Source organism: Pseudophryne corroboree, chromosome 10 (assembly GCF_028390025.1).
Source record: "Pseudophryne corroboree isolate aPseCor3 chromosome 10, aPseCor3.hap2, whole genome shotgun sequence".
NCBI lineage: Eukaryota > Metazoa > Chordata > Amphibia > Anura > Myobatrachidae > Pseudophryne > Pseudophryne corroboree.
Window position 1 is genome coordinate 231,391,605 of NC_086453.1, and position 19,757 is coordinate 231,411,361.

The following is a 19,757-nucleotide window of genomic DNA, read 5'->3' on the forward strand; positions in this document are numbered from 1 at the left end:
TTATTCAGAGTTGTTAGCAAACCAAAAAAGTAAGCAATTGGGCAAAACCATGTTGCATTGCAGGTGGGGTAGATGTAACGTGTGCAGAGATTTATATTTGGGTGGGTTATATTGTTTCTGTGTATGGAAAATACTGGCTGCTTTGTTTTTACACTGTAATTTAGATTTCAGTTTGAACACACCCCACCCAAATCTAAATCTCTGCACATGTTACATCTGCCCCACCTGCAATAATAAGGACATATACTTTCCTTTTGCCGTCCTCTTCCAGCTGAGCTATGTGAAGATGCCTGTGTGAATGGGTGGCACTTATTCTCATAGGCGGCGGAATGTTACGGAACGATCTCAGACTTTTTTTTTTTTAAAGTGGCAATCACAAGGCCTTGTTTTGCTTGGTAAGTGATTGCCTCTTTAAAAAAAAATGTCCGCGATCGTGCGGCATTCCGCACTTCCGGCGATCTCTGACTCCATTACATACCACTGAGGGACTGTTATAGTGTTTCTTCCATCTATAGAATCAAAGCAGAGTTGCCTTGTCCATGAAATCTTGAACTTGTTGGTACTGAATAGCACAGTAGTCCATGGTGAGCATAGTGGACCCAGGGGTCTGTTTTCCTTATTTGGAGCATGGTGGCTCAGTTTTCCAGTTTTCCAGAACCAAAAGATAGACAGAACCAAGTGAACCATAATTCTGCAAAGAAAGAAGGGCTATTATGCTCTCTAAAGATTGGCAAGACTTTAGTTACTATTCTTTTTATTGTATAAATAACAATATCACCCTCCCAGGTGACTATTATGGTGTGAGTAGAGCATCAGTGGAATGTGTGCTATACTAATCTACAACTAGGAGTGTCACATTTGTGATACTGTATAAAGTTGCAAGCACTGGGTGTGCTTACAAGGGTCCCACACATTACCATGCCAACCAGGAGAAGTGTCCTATCCTGACTTTTTTCTCATCTCAAAAAGAGTACTTCCTATAAGTGAAGAGAGTTGTTGATAAACGTACATACAGATGGCATTTTATACAGAGAGCTCCCATAGATTACGTCATTCTTTCTAAACATCCTATTGAGCATACAAATAGTTAGTTTACATACTACAGTTTCTTGTGTGTTCCATTAATAATCCCATCCAGTCTTCCCCCAGAGCCTAACCCTCCCTCCCCACAGCCTAAACCTAACCGACCCTGTCCCGTCCCCCAGAACCACTATGCGGCTTAACCGCTATGAGTCTCGCTAGACATTCGTTCAGGATTCCGGCGCCAGCATTTCAATCCATGGTGGGATTCCGGTTTCGGTATTCCCGAGCAGTGTCAGGTTTTCGGCGTTGGTATTCCGACTTCCAGGATGACGTATACTGGGATCCAGATTGGATCCCGACATATATTGTCCTGCCAGAAACATAGATACTGCATTCTTATGCATACACAGTTGCCGATAAAATGAACAACGTCGCTCATTTTCTCCATTCCTGAGCAACATCGTTCACTTTCTTGGCAAGTGTGTATGCTGGCGACGACGGCCGATGTAATGACACTCAGTGTCGGCAGTGCATGCATGCTCAATCTGGACTGTCATCCTGGAGCTGCATGCAAGGCCGGCCGCTGCGTGACTTTACTGAGCGATATAAATGGTCATATCGCTCAGTGTGGTCACATCGCCCAGGAGGCGAAACACTAGATGACGTCGCTCATAGAGCAAAGTCATCTAGTGTGTATCCACCTTTTAGATTTTCAATTTCCTTTTTACTATAAGAATAAAATAACATTTGTATTTAAAAAAATCAATAATTCTTATTTACCATAAGTAGTAAACATTTGTATTTGTGAGAATAGGTTTATTATTTTGTGAAATAAAAATAGGGTTATGGTTCAGTAAATGAAAGTAAACGACTTAATACAACAGACGGTATTCACATGCTTCGTTGCTCCAACATAGACAACACAGAATAAAAAATTAGATCTTTTATCCTCAATTTAGGAATTGTGAGAAAAGACATGCAAAGCAATCATTATATGTTCCTTTTGGCTGAGTGTGCAGCCATACTCCCCTGCTTAATCGCATAGTTACACCCAGTTATATAAAGTCTTGTAGCCAACTTTCGCACAGCTGTTTCATGCTTATTCGATATCGTGAGTGTAATATATAGAACAATCACTTCTATAGTGCAGGATGCAGCAGAAACCCCTTGGGATAAAATGAAGGAGAAGGATTTTTGCTTGTGCTAAAAAATTGCTGAATTTAGAATCATTTCAGACAGAAGGTTGCAGACCAGGGATAAAGGTCCACCTCTACCTCCCAAGAGGATTTGTGATGGCTACGATTGGGAAGTGCAGCATCAATGAGGATACCGTAAATTTGGGAAATCGCTCCTATAGGCACAGGGTGGAACCTACAGAGGGATTCAAAGAGGATGAGGGTGTGAAGAAGTGAGCCTTGTGGCATAGAGGGTAGGAAGTGCCGTATTTGGTAGTATTCAAAGGGGCTGAGGGGTTGGAATTTTCAATTGCAACTCTGAAAGGGAAGTAAACACCTACGTTCACTAAAATCCACATGAAATGTAAGGGCCAAATGTGTCCAGCGTGCCGTGCGGGTTAGATGCAGACCCGGCGGAAAACAAGGATCACTCCATACGGGTGTATGGGATGATATGGGGGAGATGGTGGAGAATTTAATGGAGTATAGAGTCCACAAATGTAGAAGCAATATAAGAGGAGGAGGAGGGAGGCTGGAAGAGGGAGGACAGTGTTTCTTTTGTAAGCCCCAGAGAGAGGACAGATCCAGGAAGTTAATAAAGCTGGCTTCGATATCAAGCCAGGAGGATGTTCCAGAGGAAGGGTAGGAGGAAGCAATTTGGGAGATGTGGGCAGCCAAGTAGTAAAGTTTTAAATTTGGAAGACCCCTACCGCCCCGTAGATGGACTTTTTAAGGATGGCGGAGGATAATCTGGGGGGTTTGTCATTCCAAATAAAGCCGGTAATGCTCTGTTGAATTTTATGGGGGAGGGAGAGGGGAACAGCTTTGGGAAGGGTCTGGAATAAATAAAGCCATTTGGGAAGAATATTGATTTTGACGGCAATGATTCTGTCCAGCCACAAAATGATGTTGCTTCTTTCAGGTCGGGTTCGCGTGAGGTTTCACCAAAAGGTGAAGGAAGTTTACCTGGTACAGTAAGTCATAACAAGAGGTTTAATATTTTTGTGTTGCCACTTAAAGTTATAGAAGGATTTCAGGGATTCGGCATCTCAATGGGGGACATCAAGAAGCATGGCCTCCTACTTAGAGTAATTGATTTTTTTTTACCTGGAAAGGGCACCATGACTATTCAGGAGATTGTAAAGATTGGGTAAAGAGATCATGGGCTGGGTAAGTGTGAGCAGAATGTCATCTGCAAAAAGGGCAATTTTAGAGGAGATGTTCCCGACCTGCTCACACTGGATACTAGGATTAAGCCAGACAAGGGAAACTAGAGGCTCACTTATCAGGGCAAAGATTAGAGGGGAAAGAGGTCATCCCTGCCTAGTGCCATTGGTGATAGAAAAGGAATCGGATAAGTCTCTATTAAAGAAACTCTAGCAGAAGGGCCAAAATAAAGGGCCTTAACACCCGACAGAAAGTCCACTGAGAACTGCGGAGTATGAGACCTAAAACTCCAGGAGAACCTATCAAATGCTTTTCAGCATCAAGAGAGAGAATGATAGCTGGGGATCTCCTGGCATTTACAATGTGGATCAAATCTATTGTCCTACGGGTATTATCCCACGCCTGTCGTGCTGGTATAAAACCAACTTGAAACAAAAACCCTTATGATGAATTCATTAAGATCACCTCTTACAAGCAGTATGTTCTATAATCTTGCCATTTACAGAGATAAGGCAAGCCGCTGATTGCTTGGTGATGTCCTGTCCATTTCCCTATTGCAGATTAAACTATAAACTGTATAGACACAGTACATATTGTAAAATGTCTGCATTGCTGACACACTAATAGGGCAGGTTGCACACTACAGAGCTATCTATATTGGGATGCATTCAATTTGCTGGCTCTCTGGATCCCGGCGGTCAGGATACCAGCGCCGGAATCTCTCCAGCCTACAATGCCACCAGCAGGAATCCCGGCGCAATAAGACTATTCCCACTCGTGAAGTGTCTACGACACCCATAGAGTGGGAATAGATCCTGTGGCGGGTGCAGCGAGCCTACAAGGGAACTCTTTGTGCTCACCCCACTGCCAGCATTCTGGCGGCCAGGATGGCGCTGTTGGTATATTGACAGCCGGCATCCCGTCCACCAGTAAATCATACTGATTCCTTCATATGTAATTCATGAATATGAAATGTGACGTGATCATTATTACAGCCTTAAGTTTAAATCACTGCAGCCGCGGATTCACTGCATAGTAAATATATTACAGGAGTGTTTATATAAATCACAGTATACACACCTTCATGTTACAGTATATAGACACAGACCTCAGCATTACAGAACTGAGATTCAGCCGTCATAAAATGACAAACTGGGCTGTACTTGTATCATTAGTTAATGATTTAACTGATCTTAGCCTCAGTAAGGGAATGGTAAACAGATGTAATTGATAAGGTCCTTTCTCTCTACTTCCCACACACTTCAGCATTGCAGAATGTGATATACCCATTTGTTACACTAACCTTTCAGATCTTTATCATGTGTGAGTATGTCAGCTTTCACTTTGATCACAGTACTACCCAAAAACAAACATAGGATCAGTGTATTTGATAGGGGGGAAGGGACAGCTGGAATATGCATGCTGAACCCATTTCCAGGGTTAAACCAGAAATGACCCAGGACTCATAAAAAAACAACAGCTACTAGTAAGTAAAACCTAATACTAAATAGCAACTGTGAAAATAAACACTTCTCTCTAAGGAACGCAGGCCCCTGGATTAGGAAATGGGAAACTGTGATCTCAACGTCTTACCTAAAAAGAATACACATCCATATTGGAAAATATCCCTAACAAAAAACATATGGAATTTCACTGTTATTTTAACAAACAAACCTTGTTTTATTTATGTAATAAAGTATAATAGTAACGTGAATAAATATATTTAATTTTTAGATTCTGTTAAGAATGGCATGCCATAGTACGGTGGTTAGCATTGGCAATAATTGAGTTGTGGGCTTTGACAGTATAGCCTTTTTGTGTGCTCTGATTTTGTCACAGTCCATAGACATACTGGTAGATCTTTTTTGAGCATATATACATATATATCTCTCAGAGAGCGCATTAGTTTTATAACATTTATTATACAATAAAATACAAAGAACTCTGCTTTGATTAATTTAACACACACTTGTATAAAACACCAAATGGTTACTTTGAAACACTGCAGTGTAGATTTGTAATTATATTGCTACAAACGGTATCCTTTTATAAGCACTTGACAGTCTTTAATTTCCATCTATGGCCAGCTGATACCTAGATGGGAATGATGTTTTAACTTCTTTGATATTATTTCCACTGTTGTAGCTTAGATAATTGTAATCCAGACGGGAACAAATCAGAAATCTCCTGTGTATATTAATTAGATAGATGTAGTTATGAAATGTATTGAGAGATCTGTTTGTTGATATTAGGCTCCGTTTTCTATATATGCAGAATGTGGATTACCATTTGTACTTGACTGTATAAATTTGTAACACCTGCAATATTATTCCTTAGTAGGCACAATTGTGACAATTATTGCTGCCAAACAGCAGGTGATTAGTATGTTTGTAATCTCACCTCCTCACAGTCACTTGCAGGTGTGCGGTTCCAAGTAAAAAAGCAGTGCCCGGCTGCGGCAGCACGCCGCTGGATGTACCTTTCGCCGGAGTCGCTTAGTTACCTTCTCTTTATCCCCGGCCGGGGTCAGCACTGTGTTTGCGTGGGTCGCGGTATCCGGCTGCAGCTGCACGCTACCTTGCCTCTCCTTATTAGATGCCGCTCGACCTTCTTCCTTTACTGAAGATATTATCCAGTGATTATGCTGTGGTTTAAGAGGTAGAAACAGTACCCCAGGTGCATATAGGTTTCAAAGTCCAGATGATGGATCGTCCTTGACGCGTTTCTCCGTTATATCCTTTTAACGGTTTCCTCAGAAGGTATCCAGCATGTCTTATCACCCTCCTATTTAAACCGGTCTCCACCAATGGATCTCATTCATTAATTAGAGGGAACAGGTGTATTTCTGGTGTCTTTATACATTACTTAATGGCCAGTTAATTATTCTTCACATCGGTAGGTCAGAAGAAACAAACCTCTCCTAATAACATTTGTTAATACATATAGATGTTTCCTCTGACTTCATTATAATAAGATATCTCAAATTAAAAAGATCATTAAAAGTGCATATACATACACATAAATAATAATATAATTATATACAATGGCAACACATGAGTAGAGATAATATCATTAGAGCAGGGAGATAAGTAGATGTAATCAACTTTCTATCCTGTTACAACTAGCATAGCTCAGTGGACAGCTCCACCGACTACCGTCTCACCAGCCTGGGTTCAAATCCCACTCAATAATATTTTTATATATATCAACACTTTATATTCTTATATTCTTTATTAATCTCCCACTCATTCATAGCAGGGTATATTCCCTAACCAGCCGGCGAGACTGTCCTTTATTTTACTTAGTTTCTAATGTATAGCCCAATTATAGTTATTGGCTATTATTAATATTAGATGTCAATCCTGTTTCAGCGGGCATAGCTCAGTGGACAACACCGCCGGCTACCAACCCGCCAACCCCGGTTCAAATCTCGCTCAATAACACTTTCTGGCTATCGTTATTATCAGGATATAAATCCTACATAGCTTCTATGCTGTTCGTATGGAACCTTTACAAAGAGAACAAAACACAGAGAAAAAAAAAAGATATATAAATCAGGATGTAGCAAACTACTTTCAAAAGACTCTTTTTAGACTTTTATCAGATATATCATGGTTTTTCATATATATTTGAGTCTCATATGTTGTTGATTTCTATGGTATCGTTAAGTCCCAAAGGTGATAATGAACCAAGAGAAAAGATCCAAAAAGCCTCCCTTTTACAGAGGCGATTGAACCTATCCCCACCTCTTGCAGTAACTGGTATAAACTCAATGCCCTGCACTATAAGACCATCCATATTTCCCTGGTGTTTGCATTTAATATGTGTAGACAAACTATGTGTTCTTACACCTTTCATAATGTTTCGTCTGTGTTCCAGAAACCTTACGTTTAGTTTTCTTGTAGTTCGACCTACGTATTGGATGCCACACATACATGTTATTAAATAGATCACATAGGTGGCATTACAATCAATGTGTCCCTTGATTTCAAAATCTGTGTCATAGGTGGTAGAATGAAAATGTGTACTCCTGTGTTCTATAAATTTGCATGTTATACATCCTGAGCGACCACATTTAAAGCATCCATTTTTTAAAGGGATAGAACTGAGCCAAGTTTTATTTGCTTTCATCGCTGGATCAGAACCTATATAATGACTAGGTGTTAGAAAGCTCTATAGATTCCTAGCTTTCTTAAAAACTATCTGGGGATCTATTTCCAAAAAAGGTGCTAATATTTTATCAGCCCTTAAAATCGCTATATTCTTTTTAAACAATTGTTTAATTTCCCTAGAGCTAGAGTTAAATTTGGTTATAAACCTAAGTTCAGTATTTTGTTTAGAATCAGTCAAACTATTAGATTTACTTTTATTCGTCAGTAGCAAGGCTTCTCTATCTATTGTTCTCACTTGCTCTTCTGCTTTTATCAAAACATCATCTGGGTAATCTTCTTCTAGTAGTGCAATTGTGAGTTTATGAGCTTGTTGGTTATAGTCCGTAATTTCTGAACAATTACGTCTGTGTCTCATATACTGGGGAGCGGGACTTTTCAAAACGTTCAATCTGGAAGTGGTATCGTATATATACCCCGCATTACCCCTTAACCTTATCAACTTGCCCACAATCAATTTCGGGCTGCCTGCACCTGTCAGACAACAAAGCGCAGTATTATCCTTTATTCTGATACAGACCCAAGTGCACGCACAACAAAGTTGTACCCAGTTAAACAACCGCTAAACAAACAACACTGATTTACAGTACCTACTATAGAACTGTGTGATGTCCTAGCAACATTGTATTTACTGAGGAGGATTAATTGTAACATATCAACAGCAATTGCTGCCTTCCAAAGAGGTTCAGGAGTAATCCTTGAATCACTTCTCTCACAGTAGAAGGTCATATCTTGATTCAGTTTAAACATTTAAGAGGAGCACAGTGCCGGATCAAATCCACGATGCTATCACCATAAAAAGCATGCTCAATATAGCACCGAGCACAAATCCTCCTCTTTATCCTGTTTTTTTGTATACCAGTGCATTGTCAGCAAATATATATCTGGGTGCAAACAATATATCTCGGCACTTTTTACCTCAGTGCCCAGGTATAAATTAACATAATATTATGGTAGCGCACACACCACTGTGTGCAGCTTGTGTGGAGTAATTATACTCCTCACTTACATATTGCGTTTTTCTGATGCGGCTATTTTGATGTCTCCCAATTTCTTTTCATGAGTAGAAAGCAAGTCCTGATTGTGGATACGGCGTGGGTATGAAAAACTCTCCCACCCAGTAATTTTTACTCATTTACATACCTGTATTGTTGTGCCTGACATGTCAATTTGTGACCAGATCAGGTGCCTGTCTTTTATTTTTTCACATGCTGTCGGGCATTGGTGCCATATATGTGCATATGGACATACTGTGATTATATTATAAAGATTATCTACGTACCTGTATTGTTGTGCCTGACATGTCAATTTGTGACCAGATCAGGTGCCTGTCTTTATTTTTTCACATGTTGTCGGGCATTGGTGTCATATATGTGCATATGGACACACTGTGATTATATTATAAAGATTGGGGTGACGAATAAAGGAGAGCTCAATAATTGCGGTCATACCTCACTGGGGATGCCCAATCTCTTCTGACCTTGGAAGCTAAGCAGTGAAAGGCCGGGTCAGTAACAGGATGGGAGACCACCTATGAACACCCTGGTACTGCAATAAATTGGCTCCCAGATAAATTGTCACCTATATTATAATTACAAGGTACTGATCAATTAACTTAGTAAAAAACAAGTCCTAAATGAGGATGCTGTGTGGTCTAGAATAATTTCTCTGCACAGTGATTTTTTCTACTCATCTGTGTACCTTCTGTTGTGTGCCTGACATATCACTCAGTGACCAAGTCAGGTTATTTGCATTCATTTCTCATAGGTTGTATGGCATTTGTGCCTTGTGCCTCATATTTCTAAAATAATTTACCAATGTGGACATACAGTAATTTCATTACTAACCCATAGGTGACTAAAAAAGGCGAGTTCAATATTTGCGGTCATACCTCACTGGAGATGCCCAATCTCTTCTGACCTTGGAAGCTAAGCAGTGAAAGGCCGGGTCAGTAACAGGATGGGAGACCACCTTTGAACACCCTGGTACTGCAATAAATTGACTCCCGAATAGATTGTCACCTAGACCAATGCCACAAGGTATACTTTTTTACATGACCAATGATTTAATTCTCTGCGACCCAAATGATCCATAATGGATATATGCAGAACAAATGATGGTCACATTCTACATGAGGAATAATATGTAATGTTATATTATTTTTGGTACCACGGTTATTAATTTCCGGCAATTAGTAAATTGTGATATTGTGATCACTTATGATCAATATTTTACGTTCATATGTTCGCGAGGCTAATTCACTCTTATATTTGTACTCCTTAAATTCAACTTGAAAATACTATCTAATAAAATCGATTTTTACCAGTGATGTTATAACCTTAAACCTCTGAATTAGAGTGCTCCCAAAAAAGAGTCTACTTTCCAAACACCTCTCTGTTTGGTTATTTTTCTGGGTATTATAATGTTACATGATATGAACTGGGGCACTGTAATTTGGCACAATATGAAGTGGAGGCTCTAGAGTGTGGCATAATATGAACTGGGGACAATAATGTGGCATAATATGAATTGGGAACACTGTTATAATGTGAATTTGGGGTACTGTGTTGCATAATGTGTACTGGTAGCGCTACAATGTGACATAATGCAAACTAGAGCACTACTATGGTTCATAAAATAAACTAGGGATCTATTACGGGGGCATACAATTAACAACTGCTGTGGAGAGGTGTCTCCTACAAGCACTGGGACAGGGGCCCCTTCAAAATGTTGCTATCGGGCCAACAAAGTTCTAGCTACGCCCCTGTCTGTAGGGACAAATGTATACAGTGACTCCCAATAACGTGTGTACGACTCCTAAAGTATCTGAAGCTTTCATCCTGTGGGACATTTATTCTTAATTTCCAGTTTCTTATATAGCGCATCATATTCTATTGTGCTTTATAATTGGAACAACAGTAATAGAGCAAAGCTGGGTAATAATAATATACAGACATAGAGGTAGGAAGGCCCTGCTCACACGCTTACAGTCTATACAGAAATAGGCATTAATACACAAGGATAGATGCTACTATTGCATAATGGTCCCCCAGATTGCAGAGATTATTGGTAGGCTGTATGATATTGTCACCCAGCAATGTTAACCTGGGGTCAGGAGGATGGGAAAGTGAAGAAAGACAAAATATGTGACTTTATGTGTGGATACATCTAGCTACGCATTATGATAGTTTGTATCATTGATTTATTTTTCTACAGTAAATCCCTGTATTTGTAGGTGACATGTTGGAAGTTATGCACCGCTGTTACTTTATAGTATGTTACAAACTCAATCACTGCACCACTACTTAGCACATGCTCTGTCCTGAGCCCATGGAGAAATTATATTTGCCAAGGGATGAATGAATGACAAGAACCAATGATCAGTAACATGACTTCTGCCTCACCATGGTGAGAAAAGTGCACGCTGCATGTGAATTGTTAGCACACTGCTAGAACAGTGCTTCTTATGAAATCACATTGACACCTTCATGTTACCCTCTGTTGACTGCTGCCAAGTCAAACCTGGTCAAGGAATTTACTTTCCCTGTTTCCCATGATGTTTACCAGCTCTGTGCTCCGTCACTTGCAGTCCTTTTCTTCCAGATCAGGACATGTGTTTCCTATCCTGCGCTGTCTAAGTCCACATACTGTTTGCGCTTCTGTTTTCCATCAAGATGACAAAACACTTACTGCTTGTTAGGATTTGGGCTATCTAGTAGCAGCAGCGTTTATTGCAGATGAATAATTCATGATTGACTATATGCACAGTTTTGTGGCTTAAGGACTAGAATTTCCTATGTCATTTTCTGCAGTTATTTTGCTATCCATCATAAAACCATATTAAATGCTGCCTGTCTTCCCGCTTACCTCTCCACATCTCTCTCCCCATACGTGAGGGGGCCATGGCTGAATATGGAGACTGGCTATTGCAGTGTGTTTCTTAAGTCTACTTAAAGTAAGAGCTGTAATATTTTACTGTCTTATTTAACGTCTTGTAACCAATTCTTCATGTCGCCTCTTCCTTAGGCCTCGCATGTCTGTGCGTTAAATGTCCATTATGTGTTCTTCTAGCCTATTAAATGCATTTTAAATCTGATTGTCCAAATAATGATGCGAGTAAGAGAGCAATGCAAGGGAATGGACCTGCAAGTGAGAGACTGATACAAGGGAATGGACCTGCAAGTGAGAGACTGATGCAAGGGAATGGACCTGCAAGGGAGAGAGTGATGCAGCGGAATGGACCTGCAAGGGAGAGAGTGATGCAGCGGAATGGACCTGCAAGTGAGAGCCTGATGCAAGGGAATGGACCTGCAAGTGAGAGCCTGATGCAAGGGAATGGACCTGCAAGTGAGAGCCTGATGCAAGGGAATGGACCTGCAAGTGAGAGCCTGATACAAGGGAATGGACCTGCAAGTGAGAGACTGATGCAAGGGAATGGACCTGCAAGTGAGAGCCTGATGCAAGGGAATGGACCTGCAAGTGAGAGCCGGATACAAGGGAATGGACCTGCAAGTGAGAGCCTGATGCAAGGGAATGGACCTGCAAGTGAGAGCCTGATACAAGGGAATGGACCTGCAAGTGAGAGCCGGATACAAGGGAATGGACCTGCAAGTGAGAGCCTGATGCAAGGGAATGGACCTGCAAGTGAGAGACTGATACAGGGGAATGGACCTGCAAGTGAGCGAGGGATGCAAGGGAATGGACCTGCAAGTGAGAGCCTGATGCAAGGGAATGGACCTGCAAGTGAGAGCCTAATGCAAGGAAATGGACCTGCTAGTGAGAGAGGGATGCAAGGGAATGGACCTGCAAGTGAGAGACTGATGCAAGGGAATGGACCTGCAAGTGAGAGACTGATGCAAGGGAATGGACCTGCTAGTGAGAACCTGATGCAAGGGAATGGACCTGCAAATGAGAGAGGGATGCAAGGGAATGGACCTGAAAGCGAGAGGGTGATGCAAGGGAATGGACCTGCAAGTGAGAGAGTAATGCAAGCGAATGGACCTGCAAGTGAGAGACTGATACAAGGGAATGGACCTGCAAGCGAGAGAGTGATGCAAGCGAATGGACCTGCAAGTGAGAGGGTGGGTGAACACCCCAGTTTCCTCTATTAATGAATGCACCTGTACAAGCTCTGTAAGTGTTTGTTTAGTGTCCGTGTCCTCTTTCCTGGCACCATATAGAACCGATTGACTGGCGGCCGGCGCTACATTTGAAATGCCGCCAGCGCAGTCAGTGTGTCCATGTCTGTCCACCTAAGCTTTAAATTACCCGCTGCCACCCGGGGCGCACAGCCAGGCAGCACTGTGCTATAGTGAACTTTTGGGCCAGAACCCTGAGATCCCACCGATTCTGATCCTAATACTGAGCTTTTGTTCTTTGCCAGGTTTGCATTACGTGATAGTAAAATCAGTTGTGTGTTCACTTGGCTGTGGAACATAAAGTATGAATAGTGCAAGTAACCCAAAGAAAAATGTAAACAATGACAGCTGTTGTCTATCTACATTTGTTATAGCTGTTTGCTAGTTTGTACAAATCCACAAGAAGACAAGGTTATCACTTATTGTCATCTTTAATAACTGCTATAGCTGTTAAGTGTCTGGCCTGAGTTATTTTTCATGTATATAGTCCCTCTGAAGACATTCTCTTGTTTATCCCCTGATGTAGTATTATTCCCAGGTCAGTGGAGTGTTAATCAGATGCTGCGCTGATCCTAGATGTGAACAGTCCAGTAACCTCTACAACAAATAATATTGCAGAGCACTCTCTTCAGACCACTCTCCTGCAAATAATGTGTACAAGGAAGCACTCCCCAAAAGCAGAACCGGATCAGGGACATGTGAATGCTGAAGGTATTTATACAAGAACAATTGCATAAAATGAAACATACTGTATATCCATGTATTTTGCAGTTTGCAAATCTTTTAAATGCAGTGTCACATATTTTAAGTTCCAACACTTTCAAAATATAATTTATGTAAATTGGAATGGTTGTTGTAAAGAAAATATTTTGGCTTCAGTGGCCCCCGAAGACAGTATTAATATTCAGCACAGAATAATCAAGCCAAAGGCCCCTTAATTGGATAGACACCTCAATAGAACATGCAGCTCCTCTTGTAGACACATGTCAAGTCGCCCTCATTTACACTGCAACCAATTAGACAAAATGACTGGCTGCTACTGTCTGCATGTATATTACTGTTTAATTTACACAACGCTCTGCTTTTATTTTACTTGCTAAGAATAATAGAGCACAGTTTTCAGTATCGCAGTGGCCAGATTGCAGCCATTACGGCACACCAGACACCAAACATCTTGTGTCGCAGAGTAATGATATCATTTGTAACAAACACAGACTATGAAAACATTTCCTCAACCAACGATATGTTTGTATAATATGTAATTATGATCTGTGTGGTAACTTACTTCTCTAGATTGGGAAAAATGGTCTCCAGTGCGTAAGGGCTGGCACAAGGAACTCATTGACGTTTATTGGGTCCTACGTTGGATACTGTTTGGTTATGCACAATAAGTGTAATGAGCAGTCAATATAAGTGTGCCTGAAAATGTAGATTTATAGCAGACCTCTGTAACCTACAGCTTTGCAGCTGTTGTGAATGCAGGTGATGCTGGTACTTGTAGTTTCATAGCAACTTGAAAGCCGCAGGATGCCTACCTGTGCTTTACATGATCAGGAAAAGTGCTTTGTAATGTACTGTGATCCTGCAGGGGATTTTACTTATTCCAAGTGAAAGTTCCTTTGGCTATCAAGGCATGCTGGGACTAGTAGGTCTTTTATGGGTGAGGATCCTTGGATTGCCTGCCTTCAGATAGGATGCACTGTAACGTTTTAGCTTGTATTGATTGTCCGTACAGCTTGTGGATGGATGGCATAGTATCTACATTTTAAAATGTATATTTATTGGGTTAGGTACGGGATCCCGACAGTGAGGATGCCGACGGTCATAATACCGACAGCAGCATCCCGGCAGTCAGGATCACAACACTTTTTTTCCAAGGTAAGCTAACCTTACACTTCCCCTAACTCTAACCCTCCCCCTCCCCCTAGTACCTTATCCTAACCTCCCCGGTATACTTCCAGTCAGGATTCTGGCATTGGGATTCTCAGTGTTGTCAGGATTCTGGGGCCAGTGTTGGGTCCGCCTGCTAGGGACATTGCTTACAAGGGCATCTGTAGTCTGACAGGTATAGTATTTCTTTTCTCCTCATTTTATGAATGTCCAGTAAGGTGCATTGTGGGAGATGGCAACTAATCAGCTATGAAGTAACATTTATCAAGTGTATTCTATAAATTTATTTGTAGCAGCTGATTGGTTGTCATGGTCAGCTGCTTCACTGGCTCACTTCTCCACTCGTTTCACTACTTCATAAATCTACCCGACTGACACAAGTCATTCTGCACAGTGAGTCCTATTATTAGATTTACACTTAATTAAGTTGTGCACTGAGCTTTTCATACTCCCACAAGCCATGACTGTTCCATGGTTCAAATTGTTGCCGCACAGTTGCCACCTTGAATGTCCCAATTTCACAGATGGGCAAATCTATCAGAGTTCTGCCCAAATCAGGACAGGACAGAGATGAGCAAAAATGCGTAAATTTGCACCTACGCATGCACCAATGGACTGATTCAGATGAGGACGCAGGTGCTATTACTGCTGATTACTTGGAAGCAGCAGCTATAGTACTCATATGGTAATGCAGCAGGAGGCGTCTGATAAGTAGATGCCTCTGCATATATCAGTGACCCGAGCTGCGTCCTAAGATGCAGCATTGGATCTCCTGTGACACCATCGTCCAGCAGCGCCAGCTGCTGCAGCACCAATCAAGAGGCCAGTCATCCCGCAGAGATCCTGGCCTCATACCACTCCCACAACGACACCCCCCCCCCCCCCCCCCAAATGGCTGCAAACTGTCAATAACGGACACTGTGCTGCTGATCTTCATCCGACTTCTCAGACCTGTACTGCACATGCACAGTTTGGGTCCAGTGTGTGCACAGAGTACCGGACAGCTGTATGCATATCTGTATGGCATGCACCACACATCATTCCGTCCAGATCTAAATCAAGCCCCGTATGCAAAAACTCACTATTTGCATCCATGCAGAGAGATCCATCCAACTCCGAACCATCCCCTAAGAGATGTGCCAGAATTATTACCAAAATAATAGAGGACAGAACTTGTTTACTCAGAGGAAAGTGATTGTGTAATTAAAGAATTAGCAGTGAAATGCCTGCAGGTCGGGAATATAGGCAGAGCCGGATGAAAGGCCACATGGGCCTTGGGCTGAAATGTTTTACTGGCCTATACTGAGAAGGGGAGGAGCTGTGACCAGTGCTGAGTGGGTATGGTCAGTGTCATGTGGGTGTTTAAACCCCTACACCAGGCATTCCCAACCACGGTCCTCAAGGCACACCAACAGTGCAGGTTTTAGTGATATCCAGGCTTCAGCACAGGTGACTTAATTAGTAGCTCACTTATTTTGATTTAACCATCTGTGCTGAAGCCTGGATATCACTAAAACCTGCACTGTTGGTGTGCCTTGAGGACCGTGGTTGGGAATGACTGCCCTACACTGTGAGACCCACTGTCTCACAAAATACATAACAATGGGGGTCATTCCGAGTTGTTCGCTCGTTGCTGATTTTCGCTATACTGCGATTAGTCGCTTAATGCGCATGCGCAAGGTTCGCAGAGTGCATGCGCTTAGTTATTTTACACAAGTTAGGTATTTTACTCATGGCATAACGAAGCTTTTTCATCGCTGTGCTGATCGTAGTGTGATTGACAGGAAGTGGGTGTTTCTGGGCGGAAACTGGCCGTTTTATGGGAGTGTGCGGAAAAACGCAGGCGTTCGAGTTGCAAAACGCAGGAGTGGCTGGAGAAACGGGGGAGTGGTTGGGCAAACGCTGGGTGTGTTTGTGACGTCAAACCAGGAACGAAAAGGACTGAGCTGGTCGCAATGGCTGAGAAAGTCTGGAGCTACTCAGAAACTGCTAAGAAATTTCTATTCGCAATTCTGCTAATCTTTCGTTCGCAAATTCTGCTAAGCTAAGATTCACTCCCAGAGGGCGGCGGCTTAGCGTGTGCAATGCTGCTAAAAGAAGCTAGCGAGCGAACAACTCTGAATCACCCCCAATAGAAAGAATGCTGAATTTTGTGAGAAAACTAGAAGTACAATTGTAATACTTATGATGGGTTGGGTATGTGTGACCACCGGTCTGGTGTCATGGACACCCACGAGTGGGGATAGTCACTGTTGGTCGGCATGCCGACCATCGGGATAGGGAGAGTCCCGGATGTAGGTGTCGGTATTGTGACCGGCGGTCTCCTGACTGCCGGTCACATAACTACATCCCCTTATGATTTATGGACGATCGTGTGGCCAGCTAGATGGCTTGTTATCGTCATACTGTCATGATAATGGGCCTATTTTTATGTGGAGGCCTGGAGCTGTAGTTTTATCCACCCATTGTTAATCTGGCCTTGAATATAGGTGTCATTTATTAAAGAAAAAAAAAATCTGTGAAAGTAATATTAGGAAAACACATATTTCTTAGCAGTTTGATGCAGGCACCTGTTGGGAAGGCAACCAGAGCTTGAAACTGAAACATGCTTCTGTACGGTGTAAATAAAATATGAGGCAGAGCTTCCTCTGAGCTACGTGTATTTGTTATACGAACAAATATATAACCTCATATATTATTTATCCGTAGAATTGCCCTGCAGTCTCCAATTGTTATGTAAGCATCATTGTTACTATTTAGAACACTTGTTGAGTTGCCTAGTGTTTATGGAAGGGTCTTGTGTTCACGCATCTGCCTCTCAGAGTTGTATTACATTATAATAAATAAAATACCATGGGCCAGATGTACTAAGCGGAAAATGCGGTAAACTCCCTGTTTACCGCATTTTCCTGATGTACTAACCCCCGGCCGGCAGGTCAGCGCCGCGGCGGGGTACGCCAGCTTTAGCTGGCGATAGTCCATAGAAGCCTATGGGCTTCTCTCCGCGGCGCTGTGTGAGGGATCCGATCGGATCCCTCCCAGCATGCCCTGCGGCCGCCCCCGTCACCCCGCGCATGCGCAGACTGACTCCCGGACCCAATCCCGGAAGTCAGGCTGCCGCTGCGCATCGCGGAGGTCAGCTCTTATCGGAAGAGCTGTCCTTCGCAATGCTGATCACATATGTTAGTACATATGCGATCAGCATCATGGTGCAGGGGGGTGATGTACATTAGTACATCCCGCCCCATATAATTGCATGTTGAATATTATACAAAAAATTAAATCTTGAAGACTTTGCTAGCTACAGCTTGGTCAGGCCTTCAGGGGACGGACCGGCCCATCAGGCCTTCTGGCATTTGCCAAAAATACCAGATGGCAAGTCCAGCTGTGCGAATAAATGTCAGTCGCCAATGTCTTCTTTATTACTGGCAGCCGATTAATACTGCTGCCATATAATAACCATGGACTCTTACCTCGCCAGCAGATACAGTGGTCATTCTGCTTATGTATCAAATATTCCCCACACCTCATTGGGGGGATTCAATTGCCAGCACAGCGATGTGCCTGGCACTTACATCAGGATATGCCATTTACCACGATTAATTTCCTGGCGCCTTACCTGACTTAAGTGCCTCAGGAGGGTGCGAGCAGAAATTGCTAGTCACGTGTTTACCGCTCTACTAATTTAATAGCTCTGGGCACTTAACCCGGGAGCTACATCGCTGTGCTGGGTATTGAATTCCACCCTTAGGTTGTAAGATCACTTGGTCAAGGCCATTGTTACCTTCTGTTTCATGTAGTGGTATATAATTTGTTTGTATCATAATCCACTCCTTCTCCACACCTGGGGTAAGGTCAGAATCCATGTGGTCTTAATCCTGACACTGGAATCCCGATGCTGAGAATGCAGATGGATCACCAAGGTGAGTACTAGGGATTGGGTTATGGTTAGGCAATATGGTTATGGTTAGGCTGGGGAGGGGGGAGGTCAGGGTTAGGCTGTGGGATGAGTAGGTTAGGAGTACGGGTAAGTACTTACATGGAAGTTGGCCGCATTCTCATCGTCTGGATCCCCACTACCGGGATTTCATATCAACCAGCTGTGTAATATATCAGTGCTTGATTAATCAAGAATAATCATAAAAGTGCAATACTTTCTAGAAGTATTTAGTTTTTGTCTTGACTGCATAGTTGTGTTGGTTGACTTTATATGAATGTGGTATGTGAATGTGAACCGACTCTTTTTTTCCTAAGTGTAATTGTGTTTCTATTGGCACAGGTTTTATCTTCAGTTTTGTTTTGTTTTTTGCCCTCTGTTCATTTGTGCATTTCCACTCCTGACGCCAGCTTGCAAGGTCCAGGAAGGAGTCCATCGAAGCACAAGTTCTTGTTAAAATAGCAGAATGTCTTTGAGTAATGCTGTGAGTTGTACGATGCACCAACCACACTAGAATCCACCAGTGCAATAATATACTATACAGCAGGGTTGGCCGGACTTTTGGGACCTGGGATCTACTTTTTGTTCACTTACTTACCGGTGATCTACTGGCGTCAAATAACGCCAATAATAACGTTCACATTTAAAAATAGCATTAATAATGATGCCATCAAATAACAGCACATTTAAAAATAGCATTAAGATCGACAACATAAAATAACCCCTCTCTGTGCAAATCCCCCCCCCTTGTGCAGATACCCCCCTTGTGCAGATACCCCCCTTCCACTCCCCTGAATAATAGCCCGCTGTACAATACCCTCCTCTTTGCAGATACCCCCTTCCAGTCCCCTGCATAATAGCCCCCTTTACAATAATCCCCACTGTGCCGATCCTCAACCCTTTGCAGATCCCCCCTTGTGTAAAAAAACAAAAACCCTTTGTGAAGATACCACGCTCTGTGCAGATCCCCCCTTTGCAGATCGTCCCTCCCCTAGTGAAGAAACCCCCGTTTGCATAACTTACCTGACAAGTTGTCACGCTGCCTAGCTTCAGTCCTCCCTCTCCCCTTAGTCACGCTCCCACTTTCATGCTGCATGGCCTCCCACTGGCTGCTTCTCCTGTCGCCGCCACCGCCGGCTGGATCAAACTATATCCAATTAGCGCCCAGGCTCCTCACATCGCGGGTGACATCCCTGTGAGGAGAAGCAGCGGCGGCGGCAGGCTCCTTACAGTTATTTTCTGTTAAGTCTGTCACGAT

The 19,757-nt window shown here is 42.6% G+C and overlaps 1 protein-coding gene and 2 pseudogenes across 5 annotated transcripts in view; all 3 read left to right on the forward strand.

The window, feature by feature from the left end:
* Positions 1–19,757, forward strand: part of AGRN (agrin) — a 709,575-nt gene that overhangs the window by 13,747 nt on the left and 676,071 nt on the right. The gene's annotated exons all lie outside the window — the stretch shown is intronic.
* Positions 8,972–9,091, forward strand: LOC134967063 (5S ribosomal RNA; annotated as a pseudogene).
* LOC134967066 (5S ribosomal RNA) lies at positions 9,412–9,531 on the forward strand (annotated as a pseudogene).